This window comes from Pinus tabuliformis, chromosome 4_2, assembly GCF_031772625.1.
Source record: "Pinus tabuliformis cultivar Carrire ecotype Pingquan chromosome 4_2, CPIR1, whole genome shotgun sequence".
In the NCBI taxonomy this organism is placed as follows: domain Eukaryota; kingdom Viridiplantae; phylum Streptophyta; class Pinopsida; order Pinales; family Pinaceae; genus Pinus; species Pinus tabuliformis.
This window is the reverse complement of record NC_142304.1, coordinates 591228777-591245195: the sequence shown is the minus strand read 5'-3', so window position 1 is coordinate 591245195 and position 16419 is coordinate 591228777.

The following is a 16419-nucleotide window of genomic DNA, read 5'->3' as shown; positions in this document are numbered from 1 at the left end:
CGTCCTGAAAATGAGGCCAAAAATGCCTCAATATTATCACAAGTGGGTAAAAAAGAAGCCTTAGTCTGATTGTAGAAGGCCAAAAATGCCTCACAACCAGTTACAGTTGACCAAAAAAGGCTTAGGGCCTATTATAGGAGGTTGAGAGATGTCAAGAAGACCAAGGAGCCTAAGAAAAATAACCAAAAGAAACACCTTTGTCTGTGGTCTACTAAGTTGTTTACACAAAGGTTTACAACAATGGAAATTTCAGTGATTGTTGCAAAAGAGGAAATCTCCAACATTGACTATACATCTTGTAGATTTGTGGAGATATTGATCACATATATGATCATTGGTATGATGATAAGCTATTGGGGCATTTGTACTTGGAGACATGGTGGTGAAACCTGTGATTAATTCCAAGTTTTCACCTTATGGAATAATGATGGGTACTATAAGGGTTGTATTCTCTTATAGACATGGATTTTACTCAGATGATAATATTGCCTTCTCTTGGTCGAAGGAAGATCCCTTGTTTATATTTTCGAAGGTTTTGAGGTGTATGAGAATTATTCTCATGCTCACAACTTGAAGATAACCCTCTATGGGTTGTTGATATCCTTCCCTTGAGAATGATATTTTAGGATCAATGAGTTAAGATATATGCACATTTCATCTTGTGATTTTGATGTCCTGGTCGTGTTGAAGATATATTTGCAGGATGTTTTTGAAAAGCTAGTTGGTCGATGAGGATGACTTTAGGGATGTCGGAGTTTGACAATTTTGTGTTGTTGATCATATTATAAAGGATGGTATTAAAATAAGCTGTTGATGTTCTTGAATCTATATTCTTGAAGGGTTTTCTTCAAGATGGCACTTTTCATGATACAATCAATGCACAAGAATGATATGACCTTGATCTTGTGCAGATTAGGAAGATGTTGTGAGTGTGTGTTCCATTCACCTATACCAAAAACGTTGGGAATAATAAAATATATTGGATTGAAGATATATTTTCTTTGAGATATATGATCTTGGGCCCGAGTAGTGTTGTGATCGATGACTTGCTAGGAATTTTTTAGTTTTTATACTTTAATCACTCTCTAGGTCTCATTCCTCCAACGATCCAAGTACTACAAGTATGCGGTAGATGGAAACATAGAGAAGTACAAATAAAGATTTGAGGATTCTCCCAAAAAGAGGGAGAAGACTATGACAAGACCTTTTCTTCAGTTGCTAGATACACTTATGTTATAATTATTATAATTTCTATTGCTTTGAAAATTACACTAGGTGGATGTAGAGTTCACTTTTCTCAATGGAGTAATTGAGGAAGAAGAAGTGTACATAGAGCCACCTCAGGGATTTGAGGTACATGAGAAGATTCTCATGATTGTAGATTAAATAAAGCTTTGTATGATCACAAGCAGACAAATTGGGCTTGGTATTCTTGGATTTATGGATATCTGATGAGTCTTGGTTTTTATTATTATTATATGAATTGTTTTTGACAGGAATAAAAGGAATCATGTGACAGAGGGAGAAATAGTGGCAGGAGGATTTGCTTTCGTGATAGAGGGAGAAATCAATCCCTGCTTAAGTGTCGGAGTGAGTTGACATATCAGTTTTAGATGAAGGATCTTGGTTGGATAAATTACTTATTATAAATAGAAGTATGGTATAATGCAGAGGGAGTAGCCCGAGGGAGTGTTGATATTGTATCATCGAGGGGTAAACATTCTCCCTAGGTCAGGATATTGACAGGTCAAAGGTACTGACTAGGATCCATGTAATGTGGCTAGGGAGAATGGACCAGAGAGCATCAAGGCTCAGAGTGCTTCTCAAGTAGGCGAGTGAGTTCCTTTAGCATTGGGTAGAAGAATTACCATTCAATTAGCATGTAGAAATGGTAATAACCTAGAGTTTCACGATAGGTCACAGGTGTTGACCAGGTTTCAAGTGACGACTTGGATAATTGGTGAATTTCTCCAAGTGATGACTTGTTGAGCATAATGTTGATGTAGGATGCTTTGCATAGGTAGTGGATTAACACATCAACATATGTAACTCATTTAGGGACAATAAGTCTCCCTGGGTCAAGCATGTTAACCAAGATTAGGAAGAATGGTATGGTAGAGGAAAATCATTCTTCCTGGGCCAAGTATGCTAATTAGGATTAGGAAGAATAGTCCTAGAGTCCCAACATTACTCAATTGAGTAGGTGCCTTTCAACATCAGCCTCTGACTCTCCAAACGGGGTGAGTGAGCACTTGGAGTTTCACCATAGGTCAAAGATGTTGAACAACATGATGGTGAACCAGGACTAGCCTATATACCATGGGTTAGAGGGGCCAAAATTATGTTGACTAGTTGATGTTGTTGATTTACTATGGGTTAGAGTTTCTGACTGGGATTATGGTAATCAGATGATGTTGATGTTGATGATGAATTATTTTAACCTTTTCTTAGAGATTTTTTTCAACAAGAGAACATCTAGATAGTCATTATGAATATCTCCCTATCTAAGAGGGAGTGTTGAATTTTGTTGCTATGGTTGGTCTTCATAATTCATATTTTATCCCTTGACAAATATATATAATGAAAAATGTAAGACATTCTTCATGTCATTTTCAAAATAAGAATTTTGAATTTCCAAAATTGGTTTTTGTTTTCTCTAAAATGTTATTTCAACCCTCCAAAAGAATGAAGTCGGTCTGCCTCTTTAGTGACAACAATTCAGGCTCCTTTGATTACTATATAAATCTATTTCATCGTCCTCTTCCAAGCAAGAAATTCATATCACCTTCTCTTTTGTTCATATGATATTTCTTATATAGAGCAAGTTTGAGAGAGAAAGAGTTTAGGATATCAGATTCTCTAACGCAGATTAAATACATGGATAGACTTATTTCTTTGAATCAGACCAAGTTTACAAAGAGGTCAAAGTTTCCTTTTAGTAAAATGAATCATGTCAGCTTAGGTAGTAGTTTAAATTAGGGTAGAAGCTCGTGTTGAAGAAACTGTAACTAGGTTCGATCTTCATAAATGTAAGTTTGATCTTTCTACTTGTAAAAGAAAAAAAATATTATTTTTGTAAATTGTAAAAATGAGTTTCTTGCTCATTTACTAGGTCAAGCACATGTTTGAGTGCTTCTAGGAAAATCAAAGAGTCAATGTAATTGTTGAAGACCCATGAGGGCATGTTACACTATTAAACATATTTATTAAAGTCAGAAATATGTCAAAGAAGATCCTCCAAACCAAAGATAAGTCTCCTCTTCAAGTCGGCTCAAGAAATGAATTTTTTATGCACAAATGTCAATTTGGCCTCACCAGGTGATCAATTCAGCCTAATAGGAGGGACAAACTCCTATATATAGAGTAGTACGACCTCACCATTAGACCATCAAGTGATCTCTAAAATCATCGAAGAGAAGAGGCAAGAAAGAGGTGTAAAAAAGAGGAAGAAGGGTGCTTCTAGGGCAACAAAGAAGAGAAGAAAGAAATCTGAAGTTTTGGGATTGTTTTTAGGGCCTAATATTGTCACACATGCAAAGAAAGGATGGTAGTTATGTAGTCACATCTGATCCACAAGTGCATCAACATAATCTAGTTTGATTGGGCTAAGTAAAAACTTCTAACAAAGCCTCCATCTCTAGCGAAGAAAAGGACACCTAAAGCGAACAAAGGAAGGAAGTAAAAGGGCTCATTTCAAGCCCTAGATTAGGCACACGTGTGAAGAATTTAGATCTGTAGTAGGGTAAGAGGATCAACCTATCAACTTGGAAATATCTCTCAAGGAAGGTCTCATTATCTAGCCTAAGTGTCAAGGAAATGGAAGATTTATAAGCGAGGTAGAGAAGGAAAGAGAGACTCCAAAGAAGAGGTCTCTAAGGACACCTAGGGTTTCTACAGTTGCCAGAAAAAGAGCTACCAGTTTTCGAAAGAAGTGCGCAGGAAGAGATCAAGGTGAAAAGCAGAAGAAAGAAAGACTGTGTCTTGTGCTTGAAGGATCTACTTGTCAAGGTTCTAGGGTTTGGCATTTGTCAATTGAAGCTTCAATAAGAGAAATTTTTCAAGAAGGGTTTTCCTCTCTAGGAGAGAGAGGTTTTTCCCTGGCAGAGAGCCAACGTCTTGTGTTCTTATCTCTTTTGTTTTGGTAACTATTTGATTAAGTGAAAAGAACACATACTAATAATAATAAGATAATATTGTGCTAATAAGAAAAGTAAAATTACTTCACAAATTGTTATCATCGATAGAAGAATCTCATTATAACCCAGATGCCCTAGATTATTCAACATGGTATCAGAGCTAAGGTGACACATGAAGGAAGGGCATCTCAAGAGCACATAGAAGATTGAATAATTAAGATCAAGAAGCAAGGGAACACAAAGGTTGAAGCGTCAAATCTACAAACAATAGTTTCAGATCCATGAAAGACAAGGAGGACATCTCCTCTCCTAGATCCATCAAGAAGGAATACCATCCTGGGAACAAAGAAAGAAGAAATCATTCCATATAAAGGTATCTACAATAAGGTTCATCCAAGAAGTGTTTTCATCAAAACTCATTATCTTCAAAGGAAGAAACTGAGATCTAGGTTCATCTTTGAAGATTTCTAGATCTACATAGTGAGAAGATTTCATCACCAAGCAAATATCTCATAAGGCACCTTGAAGGTAGCATCTTGAATAACTCCAAGATCTAAGAATTCAAATCATCAAATCTTCAAGGAAGAAACAAGGTCCCTTCAAAACAACTCTCTCAAGTAAGTATTTTTATGTCCTCTTTTGAAAATATCGAAATGTCTTTTTTCAAGGAAAGCAACAAATTGGTTGAGACTGCTAATTTCCTTGCATGGAAAAAGATGACTGATCTACTTCTCAAAGAAAATGAACTTTTGGACTACATCAAAGGGAGTGTCATTGTTCCTGCTGAGGAACAAAATCGAGCCCTATCAAAGTATAATAAGGATGAAACAAGAGCTCAAAGGATTCTTATAGAATCCATCAAGGGCCCTCTCATTCCTTATGTTTGAAAACTTGAAACATCTAAAGAAATCTATGATAAATTGGTGGAGCTATTCTTAGTTAGTACAACTAGAGAAGTGATATCGTGCGTAATGAGTTATATAAAATGAAGATATCCAAGGAATAAGGAATAGCTCCCTAATTCATGAAGTTCCCTGAGATAAGAGACCAACTGCAAGAACTAGGAGAAGTTATGTTAGACAGAGAAATGACAATTGTGGTGCTCAATGCATTACCTAAGGAATGGGGCAACTTCACATCAAGTATATATGCCAAGAAGGAAGCTACCCCGCTGAATGAACTTTGGTCTCTATGAAGAATTGAAGAGACTAGACTCAAAGCCAAGGATGATGTGGGATCAAAAGAGCAAGCATTTGCTACTATGGCCAAGAGAAAAGGGAAATTTGGCAAGTTTGGTCAACAGAGAAAGGGTAAAAGAGATATGTCCAAAGTCCAATGCTTTGGTTGCCAAGAGTATGGACACTATAAGAGGGATTGTCCTAAGTCAAGAAGGACAACAATAAGAGGAAACAAGAATAAGCCTACATTACCCGAGAAGTGAAATAAGAAGAGAAGAAGTAGAAGAAGGAGGACCCTCTGGATCTCTACTATGATTGAAATCAACTTCTCCACATAAATCCATTTAAATTTTTGGGTATCATAGGAACATGTAGTAGTAGGATAGAATGTATGATTTATGAGAATGACATATTTAAGAATATAGGAGCATTATGACTCAGATACATATATTCATGTAGGAAGGATGTAGCCAGTGAATGACCTCATCAATGCATAAAGAAATTATCATGATAAAGAAGAATAATCTTAGAAGGCCACTATCATCAGCAGAAAGATGCATTTATAGGATGAGAACTATAAGAATTATCTGATGGAATCTTCAATAGAGGGTTCATGGCTTCAAGAAAAGAAGATGTCTTGATAGGAATTCCACTTATGGGGATTCAATAAAGGATGATATGCAGGAAAGGAAAGATGTAGCAAAGCAAAGGAGATCGATATAATCTCAGTCTAGGAAGTTGTCAAAGGAAGCTGAGATGGTCAAGGAAAGAACTAAGATGAGGTATGTATGTATCTATGTTTTCAGTTAAAGTCATGTCATCATTTGCATCAATGAGCATGGACAATTACTCTGGTAACATGGTCAAGAATAGGGAAGATCTCTTTCATTAATAATATGCACGAAGGCATGGTTCACACTCTGATAAAGGTCAACATGAGAAATATCCTCATATGAAGTATGAGGTGATTGAGATGAGAACCTATAAAGAAGCATATGGGAAAAGAGAGAAGGAATAAAAGGACACCTGGATACTAGGAATCAATGTCTGACAAATTTGTTGAAGGCATCTCTTGGAAGAAGGCACGATAATTCTGACTAAGGAAGAAAAAGATCAAAGGACCCTTGACACCTAGAAAGGCCTTGGAGATGTGAAATTGCAGGATGTTGATGATTCAAGCCAGCACAATGTCATGATGAAGAGCCATATTGTTTGACTTAATTTTATATTTTGATTTTTCTTGAGTAATATTTGGATGGATTCATGCAGGGCTACTGGAACAAGAGTTGTAAGTGTAAGTACAACTAGCATTCATGTGGAGGATGGAAATTCCGAAAATAAACATGATGAGAAAGAAATATCTATATGAAAAAGGTTCCAGATATGTCTCAAGAAGGTCACTTTCAATGAAGAAATGAGAGACATGACGAACTAAGAAGGAAAGTGATCAATGGCTGATGCCCTACAAGGAAGAAGCTCAACTGAATTTCATGACATCAAGGAAATAATTTGATCAAGTAGCTAAAGGACCCACAAGAAGAAGTTTTCGATGTATAGGAGAGTCCCTAGTTGAGAGGGAGCTCTGACAATTCCCTAATTGAGAGGGAGCTTGGCCAAGTTCCTGGTCAGAGGGAGATTGGGTACATTCCTTCACGGGAATGGGAATATCTTCCCTAGTTGAGAGGGAGAGATAGACACAACATTCTTGTCTTCACTTGGGAAGAATGAATGGAGGATTGGGTAATCATCTGGCATTTGATTCTCTTTGAGGATGTGTAGGGCATCCAAGATAAGAGTAGGAAAGAGGACTGATATTCTTTGAGGGCTGGGAACCCAAGATAAGAATAGTCCTAGAAGGTCACACTTAATGAACACCCGGGTGGGTATGTACCTTGAGAGACAATGATGAAGGTGTCTATAGTCATTGGTCTCGCCAACATTGTGCTATGGTCTATTGAGAGATAGCACTATCAGTCAAGGCCTTGTTGTGGAAACAATGTTGGTTACTATGATGCTATAACAGATGGATTGCCAATCTGATTTCTCTTCTATGAATTCTTCAGATTGAAAATGGCTAGACACCTTGTAATGATTTATGAATACCTCCCTAGTTAAGAGGGAGTGTTGAAGAAAGTGTAACTAGGTTCGATCTTCATAAATGTAATTTTGATCTTTGTACTTGAAAAAGAAAAGAAATATTATTTTTTTAAATTGTAAACATGAGTTTATTTCTCATTTAATAGATGAAGCACATGTTTGAGTGCTCTGAGAAAGTCAAAGAGTCAATGTAATTGTTTAAGACCCATGAGGGCATGTTACACTATGTAAAAATATGTATTAGAGTCAAAGAAATATGTCAAAGAATATCCTCCAAAGAAAAGACAAGTCTCCTCTGCAAGTTGGCTCAAGAAATGATTTTTTTATGCACGAATGTCAAGTTGGCCTCACCAGGTGATCAAGCCAGCCTAAAAGGAGGGACCCACTCCTTTATATAGAGGAGTAAAACCTCACCATTAGACCATCAAATGATTTATGAAATCAGCGAAGAGAAGAGGCAAGAAAGAGGTGCGAAAAAGAGCAAGAAGGGTGCTTCTAGGGCAGCGAATAAGAGAAGAAAGAAATCCAAAGTTTTGGGACTTTTTTAGGGCCTAATACTATCACATGTGTGAAGAAAGGAGGGAATTTCTGTAGTCACATCAGATCCACAAGTGCAATGAAATAATCTAGTTTGATTGGGCTAAGTAAAGAATTCTAACAAATCCTCCATCTCTAGCGAAGAAGAGGACACCTAAATTGAACGAAGGAAGCAAGTAAAAGGGCTCATTTCAAGCCTTAGATCAGGTACACGTGCGAAGAAGTCAGATTTGCAGTAGGGTAAGAGGATCAACCTCTCAACTTGGAAATATCTCTTAAGGAAGGTCTCATTCTCTGGCCTAAGTGTCAAGGAAAGGGAGGATTTCTAAGCGAGGTAGAGAAGGAAAGGGAGACTCCAAAGAAGAGGTCTCTAAGAAGACCTATGGTTTCTACTGTTGCAGGAAAAAGAGCTACCAGTTGTCAGAAGAACTGTGAAGGAAGATATCAAGGTGCAAAGCAGAAGAGATAAATATTGTGTCTTGTGCTTAGAGGATCTAATTGTCAAGGGTCTAGGGTTTGGAATTTTTCAATTGAAGCTTCAATAAGATAAATTTTTCAAGAAGGGTTTTCCTCTCTAGGAGAGAGAGGTTTTACCCTAGCAGAGAGCCAACATCTTGTGTTCTTGTCTCTTTTTTTTGGTAACTGTTTTATGAAGTAAGAAGAACACACTCTAATAATAATAAGAGAAGATTGTGCTAATAAAAAAAGAAAAAGTACTTCACAAATTGTTATCATCGATAGAAGAATCTCACTATAACCGAGATGTCCTAGATTATTCAATAGGCTAAATTTTGGGTAGATTCATATTGAGCAATAGAACGAATTCTGGGTAGACCTAATATCCGAGGAGACCTAATCTCTGAGGCACAATAGATCGAGCTTTGGAGAATCCAAAATTTTGAAGCTACTTATCTTGAATATATTTGAGCTAGTTTTGTTCATCATCAATTTGACCTCTATTTTGACTAAGATTATATGTCTTGTTTAATTGAATGATTTCTCTAAGGAAAAAGTGTTGGGATTTCCCCCAAGTGGGATTTCCCAGGGTAAAATTCTTGTTTCTCTTGATTGGATGTCTCTTTATGATCCACTGTTAATTTTGTTCTATTGTTGAATATATATTGTATAATTGCTTAATGATGAATGTGAAATACAAGTGAATTTAAAGTAAAAATCATTAGAAGTAATTATCAACTAGAAGACCTTGAAAATCAACATACGAAAACAACCTGATACACTTATATTTAAAATCAATATCTCACGAATTAGAAGATATTTAAAATAAATATCTCACGAATATGGTAAAGAATGTAACAAACTGGTACACTTATATTCATTTTAAATATTAATATCAATAGATAATGGGTGACTTACCACTTTATGGAAAGTGTTTAGATGCTTTTTCACTGAGTTTCCATGCTTCATCGTTAGGTTATACACCTTTTTCCATAAGAAAAAAATGGTCACTAGGGATATAGACTGATATAAAGTCCCCAACTTGTCCCACAATGACCTCGTTTTAGCTTCTACTAGAACATTTAGTAATATTGAATATGGGAGACACAAATATAACTTTCTCTTTTCCTTTCAATCTAACTTGATCTAGTCTTTTGTCGACATCCCTGTTGGTACAATACCTAGATAAAAAATGATCCACTGTTCTTTGTCCACCAAAAAATCTTCCATTTTGAGCTTCCATAGCTCAAAACTTATCTCATTGAATCTATCAATCTCTATCTTTGAAATGTTCACCATTTCCTTTCACTAAAAGAAGTGATTCTGCAGATCTCCCACTGTAATATGGTCTACCACAGGGCTGAGCAAAACCCCTTAACCGCAAAACCATCCCCTTGAATCCAAAATTGCTTTGATACCAAATGTAGCTTTTAATCCTATACAATGATTTTTGCAAATATATTCTCAATAAAAAGTAAAATATCCAATGAAAAAGACACACATGAACATAAATATTTTACCTTGGAAACTCAATCCAGGAAAACTGGAAATATTTTTTAGTATAATCTTCTTTACAATATAAGAATACATTATATGTATCCCACAACATGCATAAAGTTCCAATCCATTTAACTTAGATTATAATACAATTGTATTCCCTTACCATAAAATACAAAACCATGAGTTAAACCACCATGTGCCACAAAACAACTAAAAGGAAAAACTATGTTGAAAACTGCCAAAATATGAAAGGAAAAACCACCGAAAAAAATAATTTTGTGGTCATTGTGCCTAGTGTAATATATAACATGTGAAGGTATTCATGCAAAGAATATAACACATATCCAATATCTAGAAAGGATCCTAACAAAAAATGATTTTTTTGCTGTGGTGGCTAGGTAAATAAGACTTCCTACAAGTTGTTTGTTTTTGGATGCATCCTCAAATTTATTCCTTTCTTTTGATGTGAGCTTCAAATCTTGTTCCATTGGAGTAGAGAGAGGCTTATAATCAACCATGCGAAACTTATTCAACAATTCTCCCATGTGCTTCTTTTGGGAGTTGAATATGTACTTTAGATTTCAATGCCCAAGAAGAAGTGAAGATGTCCCAAATTTTTCTTCTCAAAACCTTTCTTCAATTCCTATTTTTATGGATGCAATATAACTATCATTGTTCCTTGTTATCACCAAATCATCTACATACACTACAAGATATACAACAAATTTTCCAACTTGCTGAGAAATGGCAACAAGAAATTCCAATTTAAATTTGTCCTTGAATTTAAACTGTGAATTCAAATCGAAATCTATTCTCATAGCAACTTGTAAATAGTTAATTAAGTTGAATTAACTCAATCAGCTTAGGAATTTCAAGTTGGAAGTATTTCTGAAGTCATGTATATGTTCTCCCTAAGTTTTATGGGCTCAAGATGAGTTTAATTGTGAGTTGTAATTAGATAACTCAGTTTATTGAGTTATGTTCAGTTAAATTAGTTCCAAACTATTTGTGGAACTAATAGAGAGTTAACAGTCAGTTGGTGCACTAATGCATCCACAAGTGTCACTCTAGTTAACTGAAGATTCCCTCATCAGAAATTCATGCATGTCGATTCTTAGAAAGACACAGTTGAGACTAGAGTGCAGGGACAATGTACTATCAGTTGTATGATTTACTGAGTTGTATAGATCATGCATGCAATCAGGAACTCGACCTAGATTGGATTGCACAGTTTTGGAAGCATTGGATTCCCATTAATATGGGCTATTCAACCATATAAATTGTGCAAGGAAATAGGGGCTTGGAGAGTAGCAGAAGACACTAGAGAATGGCTTGAGCTTGCTTGTGAGCTGAGAGAGTTGAGCATACTTGTGCAAAATTGTTCTTTGTGAGGAAAAGTTTTGTATATTCACTCATATTTCTAATTAATGCAATATAGATAGACGTGGTTTTGAGAAGTGGCTTTCCCCAGATAAACTTAATGTGTTATGTGCCATTGATTTATCTTCTTCTTGCTCATATTGTTTTCATCGATCTATTAGCTTCCACTAGTTGAAAGTAGAAGTAGATTCTTGTCTTGTGCTTTAGTAAATTGCATGAGCTTGTGAATCTATAGGATAATTCTACATGGTATCAGAGCTAAAGACAATATACCAGAGGAGATTTCAAAGTTTTGAGCTTTAGGTTACAAGTGAAATTCGAATTTGCAATACATACTTCAGGATTGGCAGATGGCGTTCTACAGTTTGCGGCTCGAGTATGCCTTGGAAGGCAACTAAAATTTTATAGCCTAGAGGGACAAAATGGAGGTTGTGCTAGAGGGTAATTGCTTGAAGGAATTTGTTGATCAAGAAATTCCTAAGCCAACGACATCAGATGCATAAAATTTGGTTGAATGGAAGAAGTGTGTGGCGAAGGCGAGGCGGATAATCAGTGAGGGAGTTTGAGACCACAATGTCTCAAGTCTCCAAGGCAGGTGAACTCCATATGTTATGTGGAAAGCATTGACGAACTTGTATCAGAACATCAGTGACCATAGGAAATTGGCACTGAAGGACAAACTTCGAAAAATCAAAATGGAGAAAGGCGAGACTATTCAAAATACTTGAACAAGTTCACTTAGTGTCGTGATGAACTTGGAAGTGTTGTAATCATAGTTGTCGAGGATGATATGGCGAGTCTTGCTCTTCTAGGACTCCCAAAGAGTTGGAATAGTTATTATGACTCTTTCAATGGTCAGAAGAAGCTGCCAAATTGGGAAAGAATGTGGTCTTATTTGATGTAGGAGGAGATCAAGAGGGACGCGAGGGATGGCTCTTCATCAAAGACTGATGATGAAGAGAATTGTGCCTTAGTGATTAAGGCGAAGAAGGGGAAAGGGAAAGCTTCCCATTCCAAATTAGATTCTTATCATGGAGGTAAGAAGAAAGACATGACGAAAGTTAAGTTCTTTTATTTTGATAAGCTGGGCCATTTTGCTACAAATTGTCTACTCAAGAAGTCCAAGAATAAGTCCTCAGGAGGAGCGGCGGGTGAGGCTTTGGCATCTCAATTTGAATTGGAATTTTCCCTCATTGCATGCATGGTGTCATCAATGATGGGAAGTGTATGGTACTTAGACATTGGAGCTTCATTCCACATGACTGGTGACAAGGAGTTATTCAGTGACCTGGAGGAGAAATATGTCCATATGCATATCGAGATAGGTCACGATGGGAAGTATAGTGCTATTAGATTGGGCATGGTTACTTTTTAGAGGGAGAATGGGGCTTCAATCACCTTGAAGAATGTTATGTATGTGCCCAGTATGAAGAATAACTTGGTATCCATTTCCATGCTTGCGGATAGAGGCTATGATGTGATCTTCTCGAAAGGAAAGGCGTTCCTTCGACACATAGCCATGTGTCAAGTAAAGAAGATAGGGATTTTGGTGAAGAATCTCTATAAGCTAGAGGTAGAGGAGTGTGCTACTTTGAGCATAAAAGATGAAAGGGCACATAGTCAAGACATTGAAGAGTTGTGGCATAGGCAATTGGGCCACTTGCATTATGGGGCTTTGAAGATATTGCAACAAATCTCTACTAGTATTCCCAAAGGTACGCTTGAGCAAGTTGATACATGCAAGGGGTGTACTTTGGGAAAATACACCAAGTCTTCCTTTAACGACAGAGACAGTCGAGCATAGGATATTCTAAAGCGAGTCCATTCAGGTGCATGTGGACAATTCTCGACAACATCCATGGCTAAATAGATGTATTATGTTATATTTGTTGATGAATTTTCTTGAAAATGTTGGATATTTTTCATGCAGAATAATGATCAAACATTCACAAAGTTTTGTGAGTTTAAAGGAATGGCGAAGAAACAGTCGGGCAAGAAGGTGAAATCTCTATGGAGTGATAACAATGGTGAGTATGTCTCAAACGAGTTTAAGAACTTCTGTGTAGCAGAAGAGATTAAACGAGAGTTGACGACACCCCATAATCCTCAACAGAATGGGGTGGCTGAGAGGAAGAACATAAGCATAGTAGGGGAAGCAAGGGCAGTGTTGCATGATCAGGGCCTGACCACTACACATGTGGGCTGAGGCATGCAACACAACAGTTTATTTGAAGAATAGGAGCCTGCATCAGATACTTGGGATGAAGACACTAGAGGAGGATTTCTCCGGTAAGAGGCCAGATGTTGGTCACTTCAGGATTTTTGGATCATTAGTATATTGCCATGTGACCAAAGATGCACGAAAGAAGATAGAGCCGACAAAAAAGTTGGGGATATTTGTGGGGTACACTGATACACCTCACAACTATTGGGTGTACTTTCTGACTAATAGGATGACAATGGTTCGCAAGGATGCCAAGTTTAATGAGAAGAAGGCCATGTGAGTTTCCCTTGAGAGGGAGCTACAACCACATTTGATTGATGAAATTTTGGTTCCTAAGATTGAGGAGCCTCTGATTTATGTGTAGCAACAACATGAAGAGGATCTGGGAGTGGAGACATCCACTAAGGCAGAGTCTTCCAAAGAGGGAAGAAAGCGCATCGGAGAGGCTGACAGATTGTTGGATTATACACGGGAGAATGCGGGAGAACCCACTTCTCAGCACAGGAAGAAGAGGTCACCTGATAGGTACACTGAATACATGGCTCTTATGGGCGAATGTGTTGTGACAGAGCCATCTTCCTTTAAGGAAGCAGTGCATCAGCCGATTTAGTTTGATGCCATGGTGGAGGAGTATGACTCCATAGTTCGTAATAGTGTTTGGGATGTGGTCCCGAGACTGGAGGATAAGTCAGTGGTGAGATCTCGTTGGCTTTACAAGGTAAAGCAAGCTGCAGATGGTAGTGTGGAGAAGCATAAGGCCAAATTTGTGGCCTGTGGCTTTTCACAGGTAGAGGGGATTGACTATGATGAGCTTCTGTTGTAGGGTACTCATAGATCAAATATATATTGGCACTATCAGTGTAGATAGGTTGGAAGATACATCACATGGATGTAAAGACAACCTTCCTTAATGGCATGATTGAGGAAGAGTTGTACATAGAGCAGCCAGAAGGTTTTGAGACCTTTGACCGTGAGTCGCATGTGTGCCTGCTCAAATAGCATTGTATGGGATGAATCAAGCACCCCGTCCTTGGTACACCATGATAGATAGCTACTTCATCAGGTTTGGCTTCACGAAGAGTGAAGTGGATGCGAACTTGTACCACATAGTGGTGGAAGGTAAATTTTTTATCATTGTACTTTATGTTGATGATCTCATACTGATAGGTGATGATTAGTTGATCAAGTATTTCAAGGAGGACCTTGTAAGAGAGCTTGAGATGAAGGACATGGGGCTCATGCATTATTTTCTTGGCATGGAGGTATGGTAAGGGGATGGGGAGTTGTTTGTGTCTCAGGGCAAGTATTCCAACGAGATACTCAGGAGATTCCGCATGGAGAGCAAAAAACCCATGGAGACTCCTCTAGCAGGTAACTAGAGGAAGGAGGATGCTACTTCAGGGGAAGTAGTGGAAGCTACTATTTACATGTATCTTGTGCATTCACTCATGTACTTGGTGCACACATGAATGGATATGTGCTATGCAGTTAACCAACTTAGTCAAGCGATGGTTAGGCCTACCAAGTTGTATTGGAAGGCGGCAAAGCATGTATTGATATACCTCAGGGGCACTAATTAGTACATATTATGGTACATATGGACAGAGGGAGTGAATCTTCAAGGCTTCACTGATGCAGATTGGGCAAGGAGTCCATCCGACTGGAAGAGCACATCAGGAGGGATCTTCGGTATTAGGTCAGTAACAATTTCTTGGTACAATAGGAAATAGAGATCGGTTGCACTTAGTTCGACAGAGGCAGAGTACATGGCTGCGAGTTAGGCAACATGTGAGGCCATCTGGATGAGGAAGATCCTGGTTGGTTTTCTTGGTCAGCTATTGGATTCAACTTTGATTTACTGCGATAATCAGAGTTGTATCAAACTCTTTGAAAATCCATGTTTTCATGATCAGTCCAAGAATATTGATATTCAATATCATCATCTCAGATATTGTGTATTGAGGTGGATTATGTTGTTAGATTACATTCCCATGGAGGAGTAAGATGCTAACATTTTGACAAAGGCATTGTCAAGATGTAAATTCGAGTTTCACAGAGACAGGATCAGGGTAACTGATAATCCCTTTCTTGTTGAGAGGGAGTGTTGAGAAATGACAACAAGAAATTCTAGTTTAAATTTGTCCTTGAATTTAAACTGTGAATTAAAATTGAATTATATTCTCATAACAACTTGTAAATAGTTAATTAAGTTTAATTAACTTAATTATCTTAGCAATTTTGAGTTGGAAGTCTTTCTGAAGGCATGTATATGTTCTCCCTAAGTTTTAGGGGTCCAATACGAGTTTAATTGTGATTTGTAATTAGATAACTCAGTTTACTGAGTTATGTTCAGTTAAATTAGTTCCAAACTGTTTGTGGAGCTAATAGGAGTTAATAGTTAGTTTGTGCACTAGTGCATCCACAATTGTCACTCTAGTTAACTAAAGATTCCTTCATCAGAAACTCATGCACGTCAATTCTGAGAAAGACCCAGTTGATACTAGAGTGCAAGGACAGTGTACTATCAATTGTATGATTTACTGAGTTGTATAGATCATGCATGTAATCAAGAATTGGACCTATATTGGATTCTGTAGTTTTGGAAGCACTAGATTCCCATTAATATGGGTTATTCAACCATAGGAATTGTGCAAGGAAATAGGGGCTTGGAGGGAAGAAGAAGAGGCTAGAGATTCACTTGAGCTTGCTTGTGATATGAGAGATTTGATCATACTTGTGCGGAATTGTTCTAGTGAGAACAAGCTTTGTATCTTCACTCATATTTTTTATTAATGCAATACAGATTGGCAGGGTTTTGAGCAGTGGCTTCCCCTGGATAAAATTATTGTGTTATGTGACATTGATTTATATTCTTGTTTTTCATATTGTTTTCATCGATCTATTGGATTCT